The following is a 27,802-nucleotide window of genomic DNA, read 5'->3' as shown; positions in this document are numbered from 1 at the left end:
TTATACTTTATTTCTCTGAGATAATCACAAAAAGTTGTACATTTTGCTTATACTAGTGCTATTCAGAAGCATCAAAAGGAGGACACAATGCAAATGCTTGTCAACTAATAAAAGATAAATAAAACACAGTACATATATGTGTGTGTGTGTATATGTATATATATATATATATACACACACATATCTCTCCACAAAATGGAATATTATTTAGCCATAAAAAGAAACAAAATACTGATACTTCCTACAGCTTGGAAGAACTTTGAAAACATTAAGTGAAAGAAGCCAGCTATAAAAGGTCACATAGTGCATGGTTCTTTTCATATGAAATAATCAGAATAGTCAAATCCAGAGACGGAAACCAGATTAGAGCTATCCCCACAGGACGGGAAAGGCGGGACTGCAGAACGACTACTTAAAGGGTACACAGTGTTCTTCCAAAGGAATGAAAAATACCTGAAATTACACAAGGTTGCTATCTGCACAACATGGCTCAGTTGGTAAAACTCTGCCCGCAAAGCAGGAGACCTGGGGTCAGTCCCTGGGTTGGGAAGATCCCATGGAAAGGGGAATGGCAACCCACTCCAGTGTTCTTGCCTGGAGAACTGCATGGACAGAGGAGCCTGGTGGGTTACAATCCATAAAGTTGCAAAGAGTTGGATATGAATGAGCAACTAACACCTTCGACACCTGAGTGCACTAAATGTCACTGAACTGTACACGTTAAAATGCTCAATTCTGAGTCATGTGAATTTTACCTCAGTGAAAAAAAACAAAGAAAAAAACAAAATAACAGTTGACAACATGTCAAATTTGGCAAATAACACAGACCTACAGATTCACAAAGAATAAACATAGACACCCATGCCTATACATTATAACCAAACTGCAAAAACTGAAGGCAAAGAACAAAATCTTGAAAGCAATCAAAGAAAAACAGCACCACAAAATGATGGAAAATGGCAATTTAAATAACTGGAATTTTCCTCAGAAACCATGCAGTCTGATGAAAGTGAAACATTTTTGAAATGCTAAAACCGTCAACCTAGAATTCTTTTTTTTTTTAATTTTAGTTTTTTTATTTTTTAAATTTTAAAATCTTTAATTCTTACATGCATTCCCAACCATGATCCCCCCTCCCACCTCCCTCCCCATAACATCTTTCTGGGTCATCCCCATGCACCAGCCCCAAGCATGCTGCATCCTGCGTCAGACATAGACTGGCGATTCAATTCACATGATAGTATACATGTTAGAATGGCATTCTCCCAAATCATCCCACCCTCTCCCTCTCCCTCTGAGTCCAAAAGTCCGTTATACACATCTGTGTCTCTTTCCCTGTCTTGCATACAGGGTCGCCATTGCCATCTTCCTAAATTCCATATATATGTGTTAGTATACTGTATTGGTGTTTTTCTTTCTGGCTTACTTCACTCTGTATAATCGGCTCCAGTTTCATCCATCTCATCAGAACTGATTCAAATGAATTCTTTTTAACGGCTGAGTAATACTCCATTGTGTATATGTACCACAGCTTGCTTATCCATTCATCTGCTGATGGACATCTAGGTTAGCAATCCCACTTCTGGGCATACACACCGAGGAAACCAGAATTGAAAGAGACACATGTACCCCAATGTTCATCGCAGCACTGTTTATAATAGCCAGGACATGGAAACAACCTAGAATTCTATGTCCAGAAAAAAAAGGTCCTTCACGAATAAAGGTGAAAATGATAGAAAACTAAGAGACTTTATTGTCAGTAGAACTACTCTGTGAGAAAAAGCTAATGTAAGTTCCTCAGATTAAAGGGAAATGATATGAAAGAAACGTGGAGCATCAAGGGCGAAAGAAGAGAAACAGAGTGAGTATCTGGGTGAATGTGATTTTCCTCTTCTATTCTACAAAATATATATGATGGTTCAAAGAAAAATTGTACATTTCCTGAGGAGCTTTTCATGTATATAGATGTAATACATAGTGTAACTACAACATAAACAGTGGAGGATAAAAGAATCTATGTTCAACTTTAAACAGTAAAATAGTAATTCTAAATAGACTGTGAAGTTAAATATGCATATATTGCAATCCCTAGAGTAATCATGAAAAAATGTGAAAAGATATAGTAGAAAACTCATTTTTAGTAAATGTAGTAAAAAAACTGTTTTCATAACAAAAAAAATAAAAGGGAATACTATAAATATTTAAATAATCTGAAAGGAGGTAGGAAAGAAGAAAGAAAGTAAAAGTAGAGGTGCAGACCTAAGTCCAAATATCAATCATAATTAAATGTACATGGTTTAAATATACCTATTTGCCGGGGCCAGCGTGAGGAATTCCGCCCATGGCAAAGGTCATGAGGAACGAGGCTTGGCATACACAAAGGCGTGATCAAGCCTCAGGAAACCCCCTGTTCCCGAGCATCTAACCCCAAAGCCAGAGTCTGTTTTATGCTCTCACCTACACCTCTGACTTTTACGGGGGGCTCTCCCCCATAACCGTTTCTCTTGGAGAAGGAGTAAACGTGCAGCTCCAAGGCAATAAAAATTCTTGGGCCTGACAAGAGTGTTTCAGCTTACGGACTCCTCTGAAGGTTATCTAGCCCACCTGTATAGGTTCGTCCGGCCACATGTGATTGTTTACAGCCTCCCAACCTGAGAGGCACGAGATGTTTTAGACTTACTAAAGGCAAAATCTTTTGGGGAGTTGGAAATTATTAGTATGATGGGTTGGTTAGGAATTATATTGGTGAAGGGTTCTTCATTTGTTGTGTCAATAATTGCTGCTAATTCCCTGCTCTGGGTGGGACAAGGATGTTTCAGGTCAAACCTCTCTGCTGACAGACTAGCTTGTGTGACAGGATTATCCACACTGCTGCCACTAGGCACATGATTGTTTACTACCTCTCAACCGTAAATAGCACAGAGAGTTTTGGAGTATTTTGAGAGTCTTAAATAGCATAGGACTTTTTCTTCTTGTTGAGTCAATGATTGCCGCCAGGCCTCTATATCCTTAGGCACCTGGGAATATATTAATCAATGTATTTGGAATATAGCAAAAGAAATATAGTAGTTTTTGATGTTAGCAATACTAGACTTTTTGAGTTAATGGATTTTCTCTTTTGTAATAGATCACTGTACTTTGTTATAAATCACTGTGTCCTTGCTATGTAAGAATGTAACTTTATCACATCTTAAGACTAAATAGATCTTAAGGGGAGCATTGGTGAAAGGATTTTCATTTGTTAGGCTGATGTTTGCTGCTAAATCTCCATGTTCCCTACACTTATAATGAATATAACTAGCATATAGGAAGAAATAAGTATTAACCTTTAAGCATATAGGAGAAATAAGTATTAACCTTTAAGATTAATCATGTTAACCTTGGGTTAAATAAATTCCTTTCTTGATTGTAACTCACTACACCCTCACCCTATAGGAATGTAACTTTATTTGGAGGGTGGTGCCTGGTTTAAGAAAAAACACCCTTGGAAGAAATAAGTTTTTTGGTTATCAGAAAGAAAGGATCATAAAATGTCAGCAGGTCTCACTCATGGCCAGAAGATGATGTAATATTCCTAAGACCTTTTTTTAATACATTTATGTGAAGCACCTGATTTTGACAAAGGTCAGGACTGCTGACTCCCGCGTGACTCTGTATTCATCCCTATGTGTAATGAAAGGTATATAAGCAAACCCAAAAATAATCGGATCAGTTTCCGGAAAGACTGATTCCCCCATGTCGCTTCTTTCTTGCTCCCGTTTTTCTGGCTGAATTCCCATCTGGAGCATGGATGCTATTCCACGTAATCCAAGTTATTCAGCCTCTTTTTCTCCACTGATCTTCCTACCACACTATCCATTTCTAATCTCTCTATATCTGTGATTAAATATGTATTTTTCCAAAGACGCCGACTCCGTCCCCACCTTCAAATCACCCTGGATCCACCGGGGCTGGACCCCGGCACCTATTAGAAGACAGAGCTTCAGAGAATGCGCCAAAAAAAAAATCAAGATTCAAAGATGCTATCTACCAGAAACCCATATTAAGGTAAAATATATTTACATATAGGGTAAAGTAAAAGGATGGAAAAAAGATATCCCCAAAGACATACAAAGCTATACAACTTCTGGGAGACTATCTTCATGTCCTGGGATTAGGCAAAGAATTCTTACACAAAGCTTACTTGGCGACGCATGACACCAAAAGCATAATCAGTAAGAAAATGGTAATTTAGATTTCACCAAAATTTAAAATGTTTGCTCTTTAATGGACAGTTAAAAATATGAAAAACAAGCTATATACTAAGACAGAACATTTGTTAATCACATATCCAACAAATGACATGTATCCATAATTTATAAAGTCCCCTCAAAATTTAATAGTATGAAAACAAATAACCCATTTGTTGTAAATGGGCAGAGAGCCTGGACAGACATTTTTCCAAAAGGACATATGGAAGACAATAAAGTACAAGAAGTGATGTTCAGCATCATTACCGACTAAGGAAACACGAACTGAAACTACAAGGAGGCGCCTCCATGATCCTATTAAAGTGGCGAACAGACCCTAAAAAACACCACAACCCCAGACAAAAACTACCAAACGAAAACATTTTGCTTTTTAAAATTAGGATCTGACTGGATCAAATACAGGTTAAATTGGATACAACTGACACTTAAACAACATTGAGTTCACATGCACTAATATTTAATGAAATACAATTTAGAATAGATATTATTAATTACAAGACTGGCAAACATTAAAAAGAAAGATAATGACAGAGCAAAATATAAGCATGTACAAATTGGTTCAACATTTTTGGGAAGGAAAATTGTGTTTATTCTTTTACCCAGAAATTTTATATCTAGGAATTATTGGAAGATACTACCACACAATTGCACTCATCTCACATGATAGTAAAGTAATGCTCAAAATTCTCCAAGCCAGGCTTCAGCAATACGTGAACCATTAACTCCCTGACTTTCAAGCTGTTTAGAAAAGGCAGAGGAACCAGAGATCCAATTGCCAACATCTGCTGGATCATGGAAAAGGCAAGAGAGTTCCAGAAACACATCTATTTCTGCTTTATTGACTATGCCAAAGCCTTTGACTGTGTGGATCACAATAAACTGTGGAAAATTCTGAAAGAGATGGGAATACCAGACCACCTAACCTGCCTCTTGAGAAATCTGTATGCAGGTCAGGAAGCAACAGTTAGAACTGGACATGGCACAACAGACTGGTTCCAAATAGGAAAAGGAGTACGTCAAGGCTGTATATTGTCAGCCTGCTTATTTAACTTCTATGCAGAGTATATCATGAGAAACGCTGGACTGGAAGAAACACAAGCTGGAATCAAGATTGCCGGGAGAAATATCAATCACCTCAGATATGCAGATGACACCACCCTTATGGCAGAAAGTGAAGAGGAATTAAAAGCCTCTTGATGAAAGTATAAGAGGAGAGCGAAAAAGCCAACATTCAGAAAACGAAGATCATGGCATCTGGTCCCATCACTTCATGGGAAATAGATGGAGAAACAGTGGAAACAGTGTCAGACTTTATTTTGGGGGGCTCCAAAATCACTGCAGATGGTGATTGCAGCCATGAAATTAGAAGACACTTACTCCTTGGAAGAAAAGTTATGACCAACCTAGACAGCATATTCAAAAGCAGAGACATTACTTTGCCGACTAAGGTCCGCCTAGTCAAGGCTATGGTTTTTCCAGTAGTCATGTATGGATGTGAGAGTTGGACTGTGAAGAAGGCTGAGTGCAGAAGAATTGATGCATTTGAACTGTGGTGTTGGAGAAGACTCTTGAGAGTCTCTTGGACTGCAAGGAGGTCCAACCAGTCCATTCTGAAGGAGATCAGCCCTGGGATTTCTTTGGAAGGAATGATGCTAAAGCTGAAACTCCAGTACTTTGGCCACCTCATGTGAAGAGTTGACTCATTGGAAAAGACTTTTGATGCTGGGAGGGATGGAGGGCAGAAGAAGGGGACAACCGAGGATAAGATGGCTGGATGGCATCATGGACTCAATGGACGTGAGTCTGAGTGAACTCCGGGAGTTGGTGATGGACAGGGAGGCCTGGCGTGCTGTGATTCATGGGGTCGCAAAGAGTCGGACATGACTGAGTGACTGAACTGAACTGAACACATGCAGAAAAAACAATGCACAGAAATGCTTACTGCAGCTTTGAATATTTTTTAAAATCTATGCATTTATGCTGGAGACAGGTTAAACAAAATATAATGAATCCATAAAATGACAATGCAGACATTAAAAAGACAACTATATATGCATGAATAAGGGCAAAAATCAAGTTCTAGTTATGATGGGGACGTTCTGAAGAAAAAACCAAGCTTCCATATTACAGATAAATCATTTACATTAACTTGACAAACTGATATTAATATTTCTAATTTGGGCAGGGGCAGAAAGGAAGCAAACTATTGATATTACAGAAACATGAATGAATCTCAAAGGCATTACGTTAAGTGAAAGAAACCAGTTTTAAAAGATCAAACACTCTCTCATTTCATTTATATGATATTCTGGGCTTCCCTGATTGCTCAGATGGTATAGAAGCCACCTTCAGTGCAGGAAACTGGGGTTCAATCCCTGAGTCATGGAAAGACCCCCTGGAGAAGGGAATGGCTAGGCATTCCAGTAGTCTTGCCTGGAGAATTCCATGGACAGAGGAGCTTGACAGGCTACAGTCCATGGCGTCGCAAAGAGTCAGACATGACTGAGCAACTAAACACACACATATGACATTCTGGAAAAAGGTGAAACTAACAGTGAGTGAAAACTTACCAGGAGATGTCAGGGGTCAGAGATGGAGGAGGATGCATCAGCATGAAGAAGGTTTTTCTTAGGTGATGGAACTAAATCTATGTCATGATTAAGACTAAACTGAATGCTACATTTTTCACTACTAAAATCTGTTTAAAAATTCTCACTCACTTCTGATTCAAAAGCAATTAGAATTAGCCTGCTAAGTGGAAATGATTAAGTATATTGTTTTTTTGAAAACAAACTTATGGTCACCAAGGAAAAGGTAGGGGCAGGGATAAATTAGGAATTTGGGACTAACAGACACACTGCTGCTGCTGCTGCTGCTAAGTCGCTTCAGTCGTGTCCGACTCTGTGCAACCCCATAGATGGCAGCCCATAGGCTCTGCCGCCGCTGGGATTCTCCAGGCAAGAACACTGGAGTGGGTTGCCATTTCCTTTTCCAATGCATGAAAATGAAAAGTGAAAGTGAAGTCATTGAGTCGTGTCCAACTCTCAGCGATCCCATGGACTGCAGCCTACCAGGCTCCTCCGTCCATGGGATTTTCCAGGCAAGAGTACTGGAGTGGGGTGCCACTGCCTTCTCCAAACAGACACACTACTATACATAAAATAGATATGATCACAAGGACTTAATACATAGCACAGGGAACTCGACTCAATATTCTATAACCTATATGGGAAAAGAATCTGAAAACAGTGGGTATATGACCGAACCATCCTGCTGCACACCTGAAACTGACACAGCATTGTAAGTCAATACACTCCAGCATAAAATTAAATTAGAAAGCATATTGTCTTTAACATCCGTAATGAGTGATTAGTATAAATCTTTCTGAGAATGTGGATAGAGTTCTCCTATGGTAAGACCACGAAGAACATGCTTTTACTTTATAAAACAATAATCAATCAAATCTCTTATTCTATATCATATCTTCAAGTGCCAAACTAATACCATCTTAAGATAAACTGAGTCACTGGTTTCACTGGTTTTATCTTCTCCTGAATGAAATATGCTACTCTTCTCATACATACAATGATGTCAATCCCTATATTGGACATTGAGGGGTTTTTATTCTCTATTTACACACAAACTGCCATTCTTCAGGTCTACATTTGTGATAAACCTTTATCATCATGTAAACTAGAAATAATGTTTTCTCTTACACAAGAGAAGAGAACATTATAAGCATTACAAAACTGTTCAAATTGTTAAGTTATACATTATAATTAGTTTGGCAGAGCTAATACAAATCACATTTACAGACTAACAATAATAAAATTGAAGTACCAGTTAAATATCCAAAATAATTAAAGGAATCATTTTTAGCCTGGTATAATTAGCTAATTCACTTTACAAGCATTTATTAAAATGAATTCACATGTTATTATTCCATAGGTAGTTACACAATAGTGTTTATACAGGAAAAAATAATGAACCAAACTCTTTGTATCCAGCCCTCCACAATTAAAATGAAGACTCCCCAAGTAATATCAATCTAGGATAGACTAATTAAGTTTGGTTTGATAACCATTCATTTCTTCTATTGCCTCTGAGCAAATTGTTTATTAGAGAAAGTTATTTTACACAAATCAAATCAAACTGGGTAAACCATTATATTTGAAGGAAACTTTAGCCATCAGTCAATTAATCCATCATTTCTCCAGACACTATTGTTTAACGAGCAGATCATATTATCAACAATTTAGATATCATATGATTCAATTATAACAGTAAATTTATTGACAGTTTCTCTAATACTTTTATTATGAGTAAATTTGGATTTCTCTCTACCTTTGTGAGCAAAGTAAAACCAATTTGGATATTATAGTCAACTATGAAATATAAGAGTCTCTACAAATTTTATGGTTTGGAAATACATTATTATTGCAAGGAAAAGTAAGACTTAATGAATTAAAACTTCTAGTAAAGTAAAATAAAATTTCAACATAAAAATCACTATAATATTTCTTTAGTATGCTGAAATATCTCTATATGATCTTGTAAGAAAAATACATTTTAAGAATGGACTTAAGAAAATACTAATTTGTACTCACAATTAGGAAAAATTTGTCACTCTAATCTTGATGTTCAAGTCAGATGCCAATCGAATTTATATAAGCTACTAACGCTATAGTTTGGACTATACCAGAACTTCCCTGGTGGCTCAGACTGTAAAGCATCTGCCTACCACGCAGGAGACCCAGGTTCAATCCCTGGGCCGAGAAGATCTCCTGGAGAAAGAAAGGGCAACCCACAGACAGAGGAGCCTGGGAGGCTACAGTCCATGGGGTCTCAAAGAGACATAACTGAGCAACTTCACTTTCACTTTTGGCTCATTAAAGTCTAAGAATGTGGGTTTCACAAGAGGCATTAAAGTGTCATAATATTCATAGACAGTAATGGAAAAAATAACACCTTTTACACCTGCTTGGAAGAACATATTTAAGATCATAATAGAGAAACAACATTGATTTCTTTTTTTTTTTTTTTTTAAATTTTAAAATCTTTAATTCTTACATGCATTCCCAAACATGAACCCCCCTCCCACCTCCCTCCCCATAACATCTTTCTGGGTCATCCCCATGCACCAGCCCCAAGCATGCTGCATCCTGCGTCAGACATAGACTGGCGATTCAATTCACATGATAGTATACATGTTAGAATGGCATTCTCCCAAATCATCCCACCCTCTCCCTCTCCCTCTGAGTCCAAAAGTCCGTTATACACATCTGTGTCTCTTTCCCTGTCTTGCATACAGGGTCGTCATTGCCATCTTCCTAAATTCCATATATATGTGTTAGTATACTGTATTGGTGTTTTTCTTTCTGGCTTACTTCACTCTGTATAATCGGCTCCAGTTTCATCCATCTCATCAGAACTGATTCAAATGAATTCTTTTTAACGGCTGAGTAATACTCCGTTGTGTATATGTACCACAGCTTTCTTATCCATTCATCTGCTGATGGACATCTAGGTTGTTTCCATGTCCTGGCTATTATAAACAGTGCTGCGATGAACATTGGGGTACATGTGTCTCTTTCAATTCTGGTTTCCTCGGTGTGTATGCCCAGCAGTGGGATTGCTGGGTCATAAGGTAGTTCTATTTGCAATTTTTTAAGGAATCTCCACACTGTTCTCCATAGTGGCTGTACTAGTTTGCATTCCCACCAACAGTGTAGGAGGGTTCCCTTTTCTCCACACCCTCTCCAGCATTTATTGCTTGCAGATTTTTGGATCGCAGCCATTCTGACTGGTGTGAAGTGGTACCTCATTGTGGTTTTGATTTGCATTTCTCTAATAATGAGTGATGTTGAGCATCTTTTCATGTGTTTGTTAGCCATCCGTATGTCTTCTTTGGAGAAATGTCTACTTAGTTCTTTGGCCCATTTTTTGATTGGGTCGTTTATTTTTCTGGAGTTGAGCTGCATAAGTTGCTTGTATATTTTTGATATTAGTTGTTTCTTAGTAGGCAATTTCTAAGTGTATAATTTGCTAGTTTACCTAAATTATATGAAATCTGAATCAAGCAGAACTTTTTTAATCTAAGAATTTTAAAATAGACCTTTTCTATACACATTTGTCTCTATAGTTTTGGCTTTTAAAATCCAAAACAATTTATTAACACTTTGTTAATAGATGTCACTAATTATTTGGATGGCATCACCAGCTCCATGGACATGAGTTTGAGCAAACTCTGGGAGACAGTGAAGGACAGGGAGGCCTGGTGTGCTGCAGTCCATGGGGTCACAAACAGTTGAACATGACTTAGCGACTTAGCACCTGCACAATAACAACAATCATTTTATGTCGCATAGTTTTCTCTCACCAATCTAAGTTTAAACCCCTCAGAGTTGTGGTCTATGGCTAAGATGTATTCCGCACCTCATGTAAGGGAAGCTCTAGACTCTCTATCAAATGATAGAAGGGTAGATGCTTGAAAGGAGCTTCTGATCTGTCCTAATCCAGTTCTCTCTCACTACATACATATGAAGAAACTGAGAATCAGAAATGTCTGATCCCATAGGTCATACCTAATTATTAGTACTAATTAAGACAAACCTGCTAATGATAACTTGTTTATGCAAAATACATATTTCTGTTGAACAACTACAGCTGCTAGTTGCTAGCCTATGTATTCTACTAGGTGACACTGAGGTAGAGTCGTTCAGTAACCAGAGGGATAACACATGGCCTATGAATTACAAAGTCCTACATATGTCTATAGTTCTCAAAATGTACTCCTTAGAGGCTCAGAATGTCAGAGAGAGTCTTCAGGGTCACCACAGAGAGAGTAAGAACTGAGCCACTGGAACATCTGGCTCCCTGCAGTCACTGTGTTCTCATTTCAGTCAGAGCCATTTGCTTCTATGTAAGATTTAAACAACAGTTGATTATAATGCAGTTTGAAACCATTATCTTATCCTATGTATATTCCTGAAATCTTCAGAATAAAATGTTTTAAGTAAGAAAAGAGTGATTTTAGGATTTCTTTTTTAAGGAAGAGTATTTTTTATATATTTGCTTCAAAAAGATTTACTTATTCCAAAATAATTAAAGGAATACCTGCATGGAAACACTGCAGTCACTCATATGACAGAGGTCAATATCTGTGCGGTACCAACCGGTTAGTGTTGAGTACAGGAAAGTAGCCATCAGCCAAAGCATAGCATCAGCTATCTCTCTCTTTTGCAGTCACCCCATATTCATCCACTTGTGTGTCCATTAAGTACTGTCTTATTATTAGTTTACTTTAAGCAAAGTACTATATCCTCTTTTTAAATACTGCAGAAAAGACTTTATGTAACCATTTCTCCAAATAGCTTAATATACACTCCCTTCAAAGCACAAATTTAAGAGTAGGAATCTTTCTGTGACTTTGGTTTCCCTGACAAAATATGATGCCTCCCTCTAGAGTGGATTATTACAATCATTAAATGGTTCTTAGAAAACATTTAGCTCTCTATAATTTTATGTTTGTGATTTATAGTTATAATTAAGAAAAAGCAATGCAAAAAAGGCACTAGCTAGAATCTTTTAATCCAAAGATGACTCAAATGTGAGTGCTACTGAAGTAAAACCATTCTTAATGTTTCTGTTCATCCTCAAAGTATCAGCAATGGGAGAACTCCTTTTGATCCAAACAACTCACCAGCATTAATTAGTCATCTCTTTTACCATAGATATATCAATAATACTGAAAACAACAAATATTTTTAAGTATAGCACCTGTCTATAATGATGTACTTCAAAAATGATTTCAACTGGGATATACAGGACTTCCTTCAACAATTAAAAATATATTCTCATATTTTATCATAATTTTAATTATAAAGGGGAGGTGGTAGTTTGGCCTGTTTTTGGGAAATGCCATACAAAAATATTAATGGCATTAAATTTATTATTATAAATCTTAAAATTAATAAGATACTGTTTTTAATTTCTCAAGACTTGCTCCTCACGTCACTAAGCCACACTGGCCTCGCTGTCCTGTAAGCATAGCAAGCGCACTTCTACCTTAGAGTCTCTGTGCTCACTGTCTGTATCACACACTGGCCTCGCTGTCCTGTAAGCACAGCGAGCGCACTCCTGCCTTAGAGTCTCTGTGCTCACTGTCTGTATCACACGCTGGCCTCGCTGTCCTGTAAGCACAGCGAGCGCACTCCTGCCTTAGAGTCTCTGTGCTCACTGTCTGTATCACACACTGGCCTCGCTGTCCTGTAAGCACAGCGAGCGCACTCCTGCCTTAGAGTCTCTGTGCTCACTGTCTGTATCACACGCTGGCCTTGCTGTCCTGTAAGCACAGCGAGCGCACTCCTGCCTTAGAGTCTCTGTGCTCACTGTCTGTATCACACACTGGCCTCGCTGTCCTGTAAGCACAGCGAGCGCACTCCTGCCTTAGAGTCTCTGTGCTCACTGTCTGTATCACACACTGGCCTCGCTGTCCTGTAAGCACAGCGAGCGCACTTCTGCCTTAGAGTCTCTGTGCTCACTGTCTTTATCACATGTGCCGTCATGGCTAGTTCTGTACTTTCTGGAGATTTTGGCCAAAATGTCACTTCATTAGAAAGAAAGAGAAGAAAGAAAGTGAAGTCACTCATTCACGTCTGACTCTTTGTGACCCCATGGACTGTAGCTTGCCAGGCTCCTCCATTCATGGGACTTCCAGGCAAGAATACTGGAGTGGGTTGCCTTTTCCTTCTCCAGGGGATCTACCTGACACAGGGATCGAACCTGCATCTCCTGCGCTTCAGGCAGACTCTTTACCATCTACCGTCCTATCAGGGAAAGGCGGCCTTCTATAAATATTCCATTTTATTAAAACAATCCCATCCAGCACCCCTATCCTCCATATCTCACTTTTGCTTAACACTTATTGCTTATTTTTATTGTTAATTATTATTTTTGTAATCTTTAATTAGTATCTCACCAACTAGACAACAACAACAAAAATTTATTTTATTCATGTTCCCCTATATTCCCCAAAATATTCTGAAGCAGGTAACAAATTTAATACAACTTCAAATCTTGTTTGAAATTATATTAAGTGTAAAACGAGTCATGGGTAGATGAGTTTAAAGATTTGAAATACATCTAACATCTCTAAACTTTACCTCTATTATTTCTGGAGTTTTGCTTTTTTTTTGTATTGCTTCTTCTCTTTGTTTTTAACATGGAAAGTGCTCCCAAGAAGTGAAAATATGAATCAATAGAAAGGCACAAAAATATTTATGTAGTTCAAAGTGGCTATGTAATCTGGCAAGCATGGAATAAAGTTGGTTAGTTAGGAGACTTTACAATTTCATACATTTTAAGAATATAGCAGAGTTTAGGTGAGGCATAGATTAGGTGAATGTCTCCTTAGCCAATTCTGAACTTTCATGCAGCATCTCTCATTTTGTTAAGACATAGTTTTAAGTGGTCTGGTTTTCTACCACTACAACCACTGTATGTGTCTTAAATAAAAACTATGATTTATGAAGAGGTAGCAATTACAGCATTATAGGCATAAGAGCAGTGCCTCAATGGCTAGTGAGAATATTATAACCTGAGTGCAGTTAGCTCTCTTCAAAGAATATGTTTTTATTTCTAACTCTGCAGGTCGTTGTTATTGCTTCAGTTAAGACTTTATATATAGCCCTTTATAATCATGAATATATTTATACCAGCTTCTTTTTTTGTTTTATATTATAATTTGCTATTTAAATTGTCACACTGCCAAATCACAATGAAGCTGAGATCAGAAAGCCACTCTGCATTGAGCAGAGCTTTCAATCCAAGCAATGATCTTAGCTCAAAAGTCAATGCACTGGGCTTTTTATTGTTCTAAATAATGCTCTCAGTGTTATAACTCATAAACAAGATTCAACAGAGAGAGGATGAACATATGCACAATTTAACTAACAAGTTTTAGTGTCGTGGGATTTTTTTCCTTTAATACAGAGGCAATATATTTCTTCCATTTCCCTCTTTGAGACATCAAAAGTCTTTTACAATCAGGCCCCAGGCAATTGTTCCATATTTTACCTCTCTTCTTGGCTTAGAATACTGTTGCATTCATACATTTATTATTTCAACTGAAGAGCCAGAAGACTGCTGACCTATTCACACTGTTAATATATAGAGTACTGAAAAATAGCCTGAAGTTTAAAGGTATTACCCACCCACAAAAACGTCAAGCTTAGCAGCAGTAAAGTGCCTAATCACACAAGTGGCAAAATACAGATTCCAAATTCAGCCCTGAGCACTGAAAGTGCATTAGACCACAGACTTCAAAAGGATACATTTGGAAAAAAAAACTTTACAAAATATTTAGCAACTATGATTCATGTAGCATATAAACAATAACATGAGCATAACAAATATATTTGACCTTTAAAGTAATAAAAAATGCAAAAAGAGCCTCCAGTTTTCTATTACTGCTAAGTTTATTTTCCTCATAAGTTTCATCCATTTATTGTACAATAAGCCCTCATTACTACAGCACAATAATGCATAGTGTATATCCACCTATAGTTGTCTTGTGTCTATTTAGTTTTATAGCAAGCAAGCAATTTGAGAATATGGTAATAAAGCCTCAATCACAGTAATGATGTATGATGGGCTGTAATTTCTCTGTGCTAATGGGTTACAAACAATATTACAGTGATGACGGGAATCTCATTGATTCATTATATGACTGCAATAATATCAAAATGACTTAATATAGATCACTATTAAGTCATGCACATGCTACTAACAACCTCTATATTTCACTGTATAGACATATAGGGAAATAAAATTAATACTAGTCTTTCTATATAAAAGTTCACACAGCACAAAACATTTTGTGTTACATACCCTAAATCAACGTTTAAAGTTGGAATTACTGCATTGAACTGGTTCTTTGAAAAGAAAACCATTGATTTTAATCTGCTTGAAGCAATCAATTACTCCCTGTCCTCTTTATTCCAAACTGTAATGAAAACTAAACTGCGTTGTCTTGAAAACTAAATGTGAAGATGATCATAAACAGAATTTAAACTCCATGGATTATTCATATCTACCCATTTAGATTTGCCATTTCCATTATGAGTACATTTGCCATGAGCATTTAATGGACATCTAAAAGGGAATTCATTAAAGCAGGAGCTGTTGGCAGCACTTATGGGCTTCAGACTGCTTTATGCTTGCCTTTAATAGCTCACTATTATAAAAGTGATATATTGTGTTCATCCCATTAGTAGTTTGCAGAAAGGTCTGCAAGAGATAACAAACCCTTCTGAATATTTTCAGAACTAAAAGTAAATCATAGTTTGTGTTGTTTGAAGTATCATATTTTAACAATATACAAATTTAGAGTCTACTAAATTTAGCTGTTTCAAGCCAAATACGATTTTAGCAACCACTGACACATTTTATGAAGCAGGCACCACCTATCTGAAATATTCTCTGGTTATTATTATGAGATACTAGCAGCTGACAAGCAATCCAATCAATTACTTGAAGGTACAGTAGAAATAATAGTACAATATATATTTCTATGAGTTAATAGCAAGATATCACCAAAAGAAAAGCCAGGTAGAACATTTGTATATAATTGCATGCTGCCACTCTTAGGAGGCATGAAAGGACTGTTTTTGGCATCTTGGATGTAGTAAAAGGGTTTCTTAGAAGAAAGACATTCATTGGCTTTGCTTATTTTATTTGTTTTTGTTTTTTGGTCCTACAGGGGACACAGAAAATAGAAACAAAGAAATACAAAACATAATTTTAACATAAAATTTGAGTAATGCAATCAAATCTTGACTGGGAAGGGAGAATAAGGAAAAGAATCCTGATTTCAGTATGTAATCTCTATAATGCCTAGGTCTAAGATATTTTTATTTCAAATTTAACATACTTTACTTAAAAGATAACTTGAAGCTTATGGTGGAGTCTGGCGTGCCTTTTTCTCAGAAACGGCAGAACAATCCTATCAATAATGCATGGAAGAGTTCAAAAGTCACATATATGGTTTTGGAATTCATCAATTATTTTTCATAGCAAGTCTGTCTTTCTGATTTTGTCTTGCTTATAAATGGGAAACTGGCTAACATGTGCCTTATTACACATACCAGGTGTTCCTGAAATACGTTAACTGGTGTAGATACTGGAAACACTATCATAGGTAATCTAAATATATACACTTAATTCTTTAAATCTCTGTGTAGATAATTAAGAGTTGATCCTATTATGATATTTTGAGGACTAAAAAACCTAATCTTTTAAATCTCTAAATTTCAGATCATTTGTTTACTAAAACATGTTATAATGATTTCACTGTTATAAAAATGAAAATGTCTAAAATTTACATATGCATCGACATAAAAAACTACTGGTGACAGAAGTAAGAGAGTATCAGAAGGATAAACATAGGAGATTACTCAAGTTTGCTTCATTCATAGTTTGCTTATTTCTTCAAAATTATAATCCCGCAACAACACAGTTCATTACCCCAGCCCAAGAGCATGATGAGAAATCTGTGCTACTTCCTAAGCCTTTGAAATATGGCCACTGAATTCATTACAATGCAGACTCTAATATTTAATAAATATTTTAATGTGCATGACATTCCTGGGTAAGCAATGTAATTCAGACTTCTAAACAGGTAAGTTACTTTACAGATTTGTATCTGTACAGATTTATATGCTCGGGTAAGGATACGTTCACAGACTCATATAGTGTGCATATAGGAACCTAATCATATTAAAATAGTTATGATCTAGTGGGAAATAACTTCCTATTATAATCTGAAGCAGACTTAAATAAATATCTTTCCTATTCAAGAGAAAGTATCTTTGAAATATTTTTTAGTACTGAATGAACATTTTCAGTTCTTCTACATATGTTACACTAAACATAAGGGAATTAAAAAACAGGATCTATATTCAACAAATTCTGTGTCTAAGTCCATACTAATTTAATTGCACTGATATAGAATCAAGCGAGATGGCTGGACGGCATCACTGACTCGATGGACGTGAATCTGAGTGAACTCCGGGAGTTGGTTTTGGACAGGGAGGCCTGACGTGCTGCGATTCATGGGGCTGCAAAGAGTCGGACACGACTGAGTGACTGAACTGAACTGAAACAACTACTTTATTTTGGTTCTAGTGGTAAAATATCAGGTGATTTCAAATAATAAACACTTGAAAAAGTTGCTTTCCAAGCCAAAACAAGTTCTCTTGCTCAGAACTAATACTGACATTTTTGAATAATAAACACCATAAAAAAATGCATCTCTAAAAGCCAGTACTAAAGTGTAAAATACAACCTTAGCTCCATGGTTGGCAAATTTTCAGAGAGAAAGACAACTGCTTTTTCCCATAAGTAGGAGTCATTCTTTACTACAGCAAACTGAAGTATATTAACTTGACTGAAGTATATTAATTTTAGTCCATAACTTATGAGTCATCTGGAGAATTAGCCAATGGAAGGAAATAAAAGCCCAATTTATTCCTATCTATGTGTTGGCAAATGGCAGAGACAAAGTATATTGGAGCAGAACTACTTTTGTTTTCCTCACAATTAAATGCATACACTGTCATTATCAAGATGAAACAAATTAAAGTTTTATAAGACTGAAAACTAATTTATTATGGTATATAAAGGATCACCTATAAAGCAAATTACATGTAATGTATAACTGCATTTTAAAGGATAGATTATCAATGTCAGAATATAGGTAAGATTTTTCTCCAGTTGAAACAAGCTTTCGAAAAATAAGTTATCTTGAAAATAGTCCCATAGCCACAGACCTAATTCACCTAACTTAAAAGGATAGCATCAAGGTATAAAGTGAAAGTGAAGTCGCTCAGTCGTGTCCGACTCTTTGCGACCCCATGGACTGTAGCCTACCAGGCTCCTCCCTCCATGGGATTCTGAAGGCAAGAGTACTGGAGTGGGTTGCCATTTCCTTCTCCAGGGGATCTTCCCGACCCAGGGATCGAACCCAGGTCTCCTGCATTCCAGGCAGATGCTTTAACCTCTGAGCCAAAAGCCAGACTTCAAATAGCTAAGATGACTTGCTTGAGAAGCAATCATAAATTTCCTCTTATAACTAGCTTATGGAAATTGGGTACAGAACAATTTTGTTGTCTAGTCTTGTCTAATCATTGTGACATCAGATGAGATCCAGAGCATTCAGAGTGGTATGGCCATAGACTCACTGTGACATTAAATGAATGAATCCATGGCAAACCAACAAGGACCTTCATGATGACCATGCATGTAAATATTATTAGCTCTAATATTCTGAATCCATCTTTGATTTCAAGACATCTACAAACACAGTTAAAACCGATTAAAACTATAAGGAGTATAAGATTATATCTGCTTGATTGATTTTAAGTTGCTCTAAACTCTTACAGGTGCTTTTCTGGTGGCTCAGATGGTAAAGAACCTGCCTGCAATGTGGGAGACCTGGGTTCCATCCGTGGGTTAGGAAGACATGCTGGACAAGGAAATGGCAACCCACTCCAGTATTCTTATTTGGAAAATTTCATGGACAGAAGAGCCTGGTGGGCTATAGTCCATGAGGTCACAAAGAGTCAGACACAACTAAGCAACGGAACACTTTTACTTTCAAACTCGTACAAGTTTAACAAAAATAAAAACAAGTATCAGTACTAAAATTGTAACTAGAAATACCTATCTATCTGTTTCAATGTCTTTCTCTCTTACCATAGACACATGCTCCTTTCAAGATTTCTAGATTTAAAATGAATACATATGCTGGAATGATTACATTATTCAGCAAAGAGAATTTTTAAATGATGTGATCAATCATTAATAGCGTATGTGGGTCCTAGAACTAGTGGGTAGAGGAACTGCATCTATCTCTGGGGACTATGAAGCTTTAGAAAATGACGGCTAACTGATGCCGCGTGAGGTCATGCCTGAGTGTGACTTACCTGGGCAGAAAAGAAACTGGCTTAACATTGAGACTGACTTGCCCTCACCGGGGCCCTTAGAGTGAGATCCCTGGTTCAGATGATGATGGATCAGATCGTTCTCAAGGAGGAAGAAACCCGAGTTGGATAGGTTTGCCACAAGCCCTTCACAGGAAGATGTCAGTCTTCTGTGCAAGACAAAAAAGAAAAGAAAAAAAAGGTACAGTGGCAGTGGATGACTTCTCCTTTCTTAGGAGAGGAAAAAAAAGGCAGGTATGCACATCCTCTATTTAGCTACCTCTTTTCTGTAACAAGGCAAAGAAAGTCTCTGCAGAAGCTGGGAGAGACAAATGTATCAAAAGTCTAAATTTTTGGAATGGCTATTAGAGTAAAAGATGCTAGTTACAACTGATCATTTTCACAGTCATGCTGAGTTTGATTTTGGGAAGATTAATGATCAAAAGTTTGTTCTCGTGGGCAAAGTACTTAGTCCTAGAATATTTCTTTTTAAAAATGCTTTTTGTTGTTTGGTTGCTAAGTTGTGTCCAACTCTTTTGTGACCCCATGGGCTGCAGCCACCCAGGCCCCTCTGTCCGTGGACTTCCCAGGCGAGAGTATTGGAATGGGTTACATTTCCTTCTCCAGGGGATCTTCCTGACCCAGGGACTAAACCCACATTTTCTGCGTTGGCAGGTGGGTTCTTAACCACTGAGCCACAAAGGAAGTCCCTAAAAATGCTTAAGACCAGATAAGAAAGATGTCAACAATGCAGTGTTAATCCAAATGATTAAATTACCTTTACATATTATATTATAATGGTGATTTAAAATAAAATAGCTTTCTAGAGTTCAAATTATCTGGCATTCCAAAGACCAGGATCTGATATGTCTCTAACATGTTCCAATTAGGTTTTCCATAGGTATAAAAACCTTTATTGAAGTTTTCAAAAAAGAATTCTAAAAATACTGTTTTTTTCCTCCAAAACTAATGATATACTTCTTTTAAGAATGTACAGTTAGAAATATCATGTTAGTCTTTTTTATAGATATAAAAAATTTTTATTTTAGATAATTAGCAAACTCAGGATTTTACATCTATTTTACCCTACTAAACACAGTAAATTTTTATTTTTTATTTACAAAAGTTTAGTTTTTTTCCATATATGTCTATAATATATGTACCATATATGTATGTACCATATACATAATATATGTACCATATATGTCTAATAATAATTTAACTATCTTTCTTCATGGGCAACTCTAGAATTTCAATGTTCTCCATGTATGGATATCACTTAAAATCAATAAGTAAAACATTTCATTTCACATGAAGGAAATGATATGGTAAGATGATACAGAAGCTAATTAATGCTACCTTAATAAAGTACTCAGAATAAGACTGTTTGTAAAGTTCAATAGCTACTATAAAAATCTAATAGATTAACTAATTACTAGCTGATAAATTTATATGAAATAAAAATCCCTTTCTCAATTCTAGTTCTCACCTCCCATTCTATAAAACAAACAGGAATTACTTACTAGGTCTAGTAGTCTATACTTCTGTATAGTTCAAAAGGTTGATATCTGTAATGAAAATCACTATATGAAGCTACAAAGTTTAGGATTTAAACTTAAGTGTGAAAAGAAATTATTATGAAGCAAGGCTTGATGACCAAAACATTATTATTATTAGTTATAATATGATCTTACTGGGATTAGTCCAAATACTTTAGATTCATTTTTATTTCAGATTCCAAGGGGTTTTTTTGCTGTCTTTTTATTTATTTAAAAAATAGTTTATTGAAGTACAGTTGATTTATAAAGTCATGTCAGTTTCAGGTGTACAGCAGTGAGTCAGCTATATATATATGTATTTTTAGATTCTTTTCCCTTATAGGTTATTACAAAATATTGAGTATATTTCCCTGTGTAATATAGTAGGTCCTTGTTGGTTATCTATTTAATGAATAATAGTGGTGTATGTACTAATCCCAACCTACTAATTTATCCCTCCCTCCCTTTCCCCTTTGGTAACCATAAATTTGTTTTCTATGTCTGTGGGTCTATTTCTGTTTTGTAAATATGCTATTTGTATATTGTTTCTTAGATCCAATAAATAACTGATATAATGTGATATTTGTTTTTCTCTGTTACAGACTCATACTAAATGTACAAATAGATGAGTGTTTTTTATAAAGGGAATTTTTAAAACATAGAAAATTCCAGAAAAGAGGTACAGTATTTTACCCCATGCTTGCTAATCTAAGAAGTACCTATATTTTCACAATCATCATGCAAATATTAACTAATAATGAATATATGAGCTAGTATATATAGATACTAACTTTAATCTCTTAGGAGTAAAAGGGAAAAATTAGTTGGAGGCCTGTGATAAAGTTAGAAACTGCAGTTTTCCCAGTAATAGTCTGGAGAGTACAACACAAAGTGTAAGAATGTAACAGCCTCTGGAGAAAGATTAATTGGGTTTGAATCATGGCTCTTCCACCTACTCCCTTTAAGTGAAGTAGCCCTTATGAGCCTCAGTTTCCCCACATAAAATTAGGAGAAGGCTAAAGACATTGTAGGGTTGCTGTGAGGGTTAAAGTAAGACTGTACATGTAGCATAGTGAGTAGCAAGCACATGGAAGCACATTGCTCAATAAATGGTAACTATTATCATTATTATTTACTAAATTTTTCTCAAGGAATTTAATAGCCTCTCAAAGAGAAATTATAAGTTTCAGGGGTGAAGTAAGCCAGAAAGAAAAACACCAATACAGTATACTAACACATATATATGGAATTTAGGAAGATGGCAATGACGACCCTGTATGCAAGACAGGGAAAGAGACACAGATGTGTATAACGGACTTTTTGGACTCAGAGGGAGAGGGAGAGGGTGGGATGATTTGGGAGAATGCCATTCTAACATGTATACTATCATGTGAATTGAATCGCCAGTCTATGTCTGACACAGGATGCAGCATGCTTGGGGCTGGTGCATGGGGATGACCCAGAAAGATGTTATGGGGAGGGAGGTGGGAGGGGGGTTCATGTTTGGGAATGCATGTAAGAATTAAAGATTTTAAAATTTAAAAAATAAAAAAACTAAAAAAATAAATTAAAAAAAAATGTTTCAGGGGGTTTGTGATAACTGAAATATACTATATACTCATTTATTATTTCATTTCATTCCACAAACACTGACTGTCAGAAAATATGCCTGGTGCTGGGGACACAATGGTGAACAAGACAGATACATAATTACATTAACTATATTGATAGCTGTGAATAATCACAGTGTGGTAAGTGCTCTGAAGAGTAAAGACTAAACAATATGACTTCATACAACTGGAAGCCCTAAGATAGGAAGCAAGGCCATCCTCCGAAAACAGTATAGGAATTAGTGAGGCAAAAAAAAGAGGAAGATCATTCCATGTAGAAGAAACAATACTTGCAGAGACCCTGGCAAAGTATTTGAAGAATTTAGGAACTGACATTATACCTAAAGAAAAGAAAAAAAAGAAAAGGTACAGGATAGGGCTGGAGAGGGAGACAAAAGTTTCTTCAGCAGATGCTATACCATGGAAAAGACATGGTCTTTGTCCAGACAACAATGGGAATCACTCATCTTCACTGTAAAACAATCACTTTAGCTGTGATCTGTGATGAACAATTTTGAGAGGGGCAAGAATGGATATGGGCAGACTTCTGGGCCAATTACTCAGCTTTGTCACTGTTGTCCAAAAGGAGCTACAGACAATACATAAAGGAATAGGTGTGGCTGTTTCCCAATAAAGCTTTATTTACAAAACATGCAGTGGCCTTCAGACCATACTGTGACAATTCTTTTATCAGTCAAGTCTCACATCAAATATTGATTACCTGAACAAGGCCTTTCATGTCCTTTCAATTCAGACTCTCCTTTTCATCCCTCTATCATACCAGCCTGCATTACTATTTCCACAGCACTTATCCTAAATCACCTTTTGGATTTGCTTAGTTGTTTATTTCTCTCTGCTTCCTCTGGATTGTAAGTTTCATGAAAACAGAGATCAAGACTGTATAGTTCATGTTTTAAAATCTCTAGTATTCAAAGCAGAGATGTTCCCAATAATTCAATGAACATTTATTTTTTTATTTTCTTGGTCTTTCACCTATGATGGATGCACTAACACAAGCCCCGCTCGCCTTTCTACCTTAAGCAACAAGAGAACTGGATACAATAGAGTAAGCAACGGTTTTGAGAAAATGGAAAACAGGCAATGCAGGACTGAGAGTCCTGTAAGAAGGAAACAAACAAGGTGAATGTTCTGGACTGTAAAGAAGGAGGGTGCATCCCAAGTATAGAACAGCACTCTCTCTGAGTTTAGGAGGCATACAAGAGTTCAGAATCTGAGGTAACCTGAACTTTCAAGGCAGACTTCCAGAAAGATTTTCAGAATGTTTACAGACTTTATGTCAGAGACCACAAAAGCCAGACGACAATGAAACATATCTTTAAAATAATGTCAAACCAGAATTCTATACCCAGTAAAAATATCTTTCAAAGGCAAAAGTGAAAAAGAAGAATCTTTCAGCCGAAAGAGAAGAAGCTGAGAGAATTAGTTTCCACCAGACTGGAGCTATAAGAAATGTTAACCAAAAAAAAAAAAAGTTTTCACATGGAAATGAAAGAAGATACCATAAAGAAATCTGTAACTATACACAAAAAATGAAGTATCAAACAGCATATGTAGGTACACATAAAAACTTTCCCCTTCATTCTTCAATTTCTCTAAAAGACAACTGACAACTAAAAACCAGTAACAATGTATTGAGAGGTTTATAAAATGTAGAAGTTAAATCTATGAAAACAAGGTTTTCAAAAAGAACAAAGATTCAAAATGTAAGAACATTGTTATAAAGTTCTTATATAACACATGAAGGATTATAATATCATTTCAGAGTAGATAAGTTGGAGATGCATTTTATAAACCACAGGAAAAACTGTTAACAAATAAAGAAGTTTAGCTAATACACCAATAGTAAAGATAAAATAGAATAATTAAAAATAATTTAAAACTGTTGGGAAAGGGGGAGAAACAAATAACAGAAGGGACAAACAGAAAACAAACAGCAAGATGGCTGCAATATCAATAAATATATTAAAAAGAAATGGTCTAAACTAGGGTCAGTGATCTATAGACCAGAGGCCAAATCCAGCTTGCCATCTGTTTTTTTATGTGAGCCAGGAATGGCATTTACACTTATAAGTGACTGAAAAATATTTGTATTAATAGTACTTCATGACACATGACACTTTTTTAAAATACAAATTTCAATATTCAGAAACATAGCTTTACTGGAACACAACCATGTCAAATATTTATACACTGCCTATGGCTGCTTTTGCACTAAATAACATAGTGGAGTAGTTGTGACACAAATTCCCTTCAAGGCCTTAAATATTTACTGTCTGGTGCCTTACAGAAAAGATATCTAGTCTAAATGTATCAATTATAATGCAATGATTGTGTGATAGGATACTGTCTGTGAGAAAATCACTTTAAATATAAAGAAATAAGTAGATTAAAAGAAAAAAAAAGCCGAAAAAATAAAACCCAGGGCTTCTGCCAAAACAAAGTCATAGGGATTATATTTACCTTCCTACCTGAAATACCTAAAAATCCAGACAATTCAAACATATGGAACAACAATTTTCAAGATATTAGAGTCAGGCAACAGAAAGCAGGGATCTCTGGGACTGGCCCAGGGAGGTGGAAACTTGGTGAAACCCAGGAGACTCCTCAATTTGGAGGAGAAGATCATAGTCCAGAGCTGAGAGCAGCTATAGTTTGCAGCAAAGAGTACTGAATAAGGGAAAATTATAAAGAGAGAGAATTTCAGAGATATACAGAGGACTGAATCTTCGGCTGAGTGCTTATCACTCCTTACATGCATTTGAGGAAACTATCTAATGTAAAAAGAAAAAAAAAAACACTAAAAGGACGAGAGAGAACAGTACTTTGGGTTCACAGAGGGCCACCAAGTATTTCCTGTACTCAACAGCCAGGGTTGAAAACTTTATAATTCATGGCACATTGAGCAGAATACTCAGAAAGCTTTTGTTTTAGCACTGAGGCAAAATTTGTCCTCGATAACCTTCTTTTCTGACTCCACAGAGCAAAGCTTAAAAGCAATATCTGAAGGAATCACACTGTTTCCAAGAACTTTAATTGCTTCCCAGAACACAACGCAAGAGTATTCATTGAAATACAACAACAACAAAAATTGGCCATGCAATTAAAAATTATTAGGAATGCAAACAAGAAAATTCTATAAATGACAGAATCAGCAAAGACAAAAATGTGTTATGATAACATGAACTCCGTATGTTCAAAAAGATAAAGATGTTAAGTAGAGACAAAGAAAATACACAAAGGGCCCAACCCAGACAGAGAAGACGACTGAAATGTCTAAGCTGAAAAATACACTGGCTGTGATTAATAACAGATCAGACATTGTGGAAGGAAATATTAGTAAACTTGAAGACAGTAACAGAAATTATTCAAAATAAAATAGAGGGAAAAAAGATATCACTCAAAGCTGCTGGACAACTCTAAGTTCCCAAAAGAGAGAAAGGAGAGAGACAGAAAAACATACCTGAAGAAATAAAAGCCGGAAGTTTTCCCAATTCTAAGAAATTAAAACTTCACAAGTTTAAGATGCTCAATAAATTCCAAAACACGTGAAGAAACAACAGCAAGGCACATGATAATCAAACCAGTGATAAAGATAAGATCTTAAAAGAAGGGAGAGAAAAAGGGCATTGCACACACCGAATAGAGAAAAGGATCACAGATTATTTCTTCTTACAAACACAATTGAGATGGCAGCGGTATAACTTCAATGTATTAAAAATAAAAAACTATCAACCTAGAATGATACCTCCAGTGGAAATATCTTTCAAAACAGAAAACAAATAAATGCTTTTCCAGAAATACAAAGGGCTGAAAGAATTTGTAATCATGATTTCTGTGCTACATAAACTTTTATGAGAAATCTTTCAAACAAAAAGAAAACGATGTTACATGGAAATCTGGATTAACACAAAGAAATCAAAAGCACTGAAAATGGCAACTACATGGAAAAATACAGAAGACTTTTTTCTTATTATTTAAATCTCTTTAAAAGATTAGTGATTGGTTAAAGCAAAGATAATATCAAGGTATTGTGGGGCTTGTAATATAAGCAGAGGTAAAATGTATGACAGGGTTTTCCTGGTGGCTCAGTGGTAAAGAATCGCCTGCTAATGCAGGAAACAGGTTCGATCCCTGGGTTGGAAAGATCCCTGCAGAAGGAAATGGCAACCAACTCCAGTATTCTTGTCTGGGAAATTTCCTGGACAGAGGATCCTGGAGGGCTACAGTCCACAGGGTTGCAGAAGAGTTGAATTGACTTAGCAAGTAAACAACACCAAAACTCTATGACAAACAGCACAAGGCCAAAAGAGGGAAAATGGAAGTACACTGTTGTATGACTTGAAAGGGAACTACAATGAACTAAAGGTGTATACTATGTGTACTATAAAACCCCAATGAGTTCCTACTATCAATAAACAGAAGTTATAGCTAACAAGTCAAAAAAGGAGATAACATGGAATAATAAAAAATTACTCAATCCAAAAGAAGGCCAAAAAGGTAAAACCAAGAAAAAACAAAAAGGATGAAAAAAATGAGTTGAAGCAAACAGGAAAAACAGCAAGATAACTCAATAAATTCAAACACATCAACAGTTATATTAAATGCAAATGGTCTTACTATCTGGGATTTAAAAAAAAATTGAACCATATGCTCCCTACAATCCTATTTATATATAAATAAAGACATCATTGTTGTTCTTCAGTTGCTAAGTTGTGTCCCACTCTTTGTGACCCCATGAACTGCAGCATGCCAGGCTTCCCTGTCCTTCACTATCTCCTGGAGTTTGCTCAAACTCATGCCCACTGAGTCAGTGATGGCATTCAACTATCTCATCCTCTGTTGCCCTCTTCTGTTGCCCTCAGTCTTTATCAGCATCAAGGTCTTTCCCACTGACCCGGCTCTTTGCATCAGGTGGCCAAAGTATTGGTAGCTTCAGCTTCAGCATCACTTCTTTCAATGAATATTTAAGCTTAAAGTTCCTCTAGGATTGACTGGTTTGATCTCCTTGCTGTCCAAGGGACTCTCAAGAGTCTTCCCTAACACTACAGTTGGAAGCATCAATTCTTCAGCACTCAGCTTTCTTTATAGTCCAACTTTCACATCCATACATGAACACTGGAAAAACCATAGCTTTGACTATATGGACGTTTGCTGGCAAAGTAATGTCTCTGCTCTTTAATGTTCTTTAGGTTTTTCCCTAGCTTTTCTTCCAAGAAGCAAACGTTTTTTAATTTTGTGGCTGCAGTCACCATCCAGTGATTTTGGAGGCCAAGAAAATAAAATCTGTCATTGTTTCCACTTTTCCCCCATCAATTTGGCATGAGGTGATGGGACTGGATGCCATGATCTTAGTTTTTTTGAATGTTGAATTTCAAGCCAGCTTTTTCACTCTCTTCTTTCAG

At 36.3% G+C, this 27,802-nt stretch overlaps 1 protein-coding gene and 1 long non-coding RNA gene across 13 annotated transcripts in view; one reads left to right on the top strand and one right to left on the bottom strand.

Moving 5' to 3' along the window:
* The window catches only part of RANBP17 (RAN binding protein 17), a 359,547-nt gene that overhangs the window by 197,890 nt on the left and 133,855 nt on the right, over window positions 1-27,802 (bottom strand). The gene's annotated exons all lie outside the window — the stretch shown is intronic.
* Window positions 18,472-27,682, top strand: LOC132657907 (uncharacterized). Its single transcript, XR_009596704.1, has 2 exons — window positions 18,472-21,961; window positions 22,356-27,682. It is a non-coding gene; the product is annotated as an uncharacterized LOC132657907 (long non-coding RNA).

The sequence above is a fragment of the Ovis aries genome, chromosome 16 (assembly GCF_016772045.2).
Source record: "Ovis aries strain OAR_USU_Benz2616 breed Rambouillet chromosome 16, ARS-UI_Ramb_v3.0, whole genome shotgun sequence".
NCBI lineage: Eukaryota > Metazoa > Chordata > Mammalia > Artiodactyla > Bovidae > Ovis > Ovis aries.
This window is presented reverse-complemented; position numbering and strand designations above follow the sequence as displayed.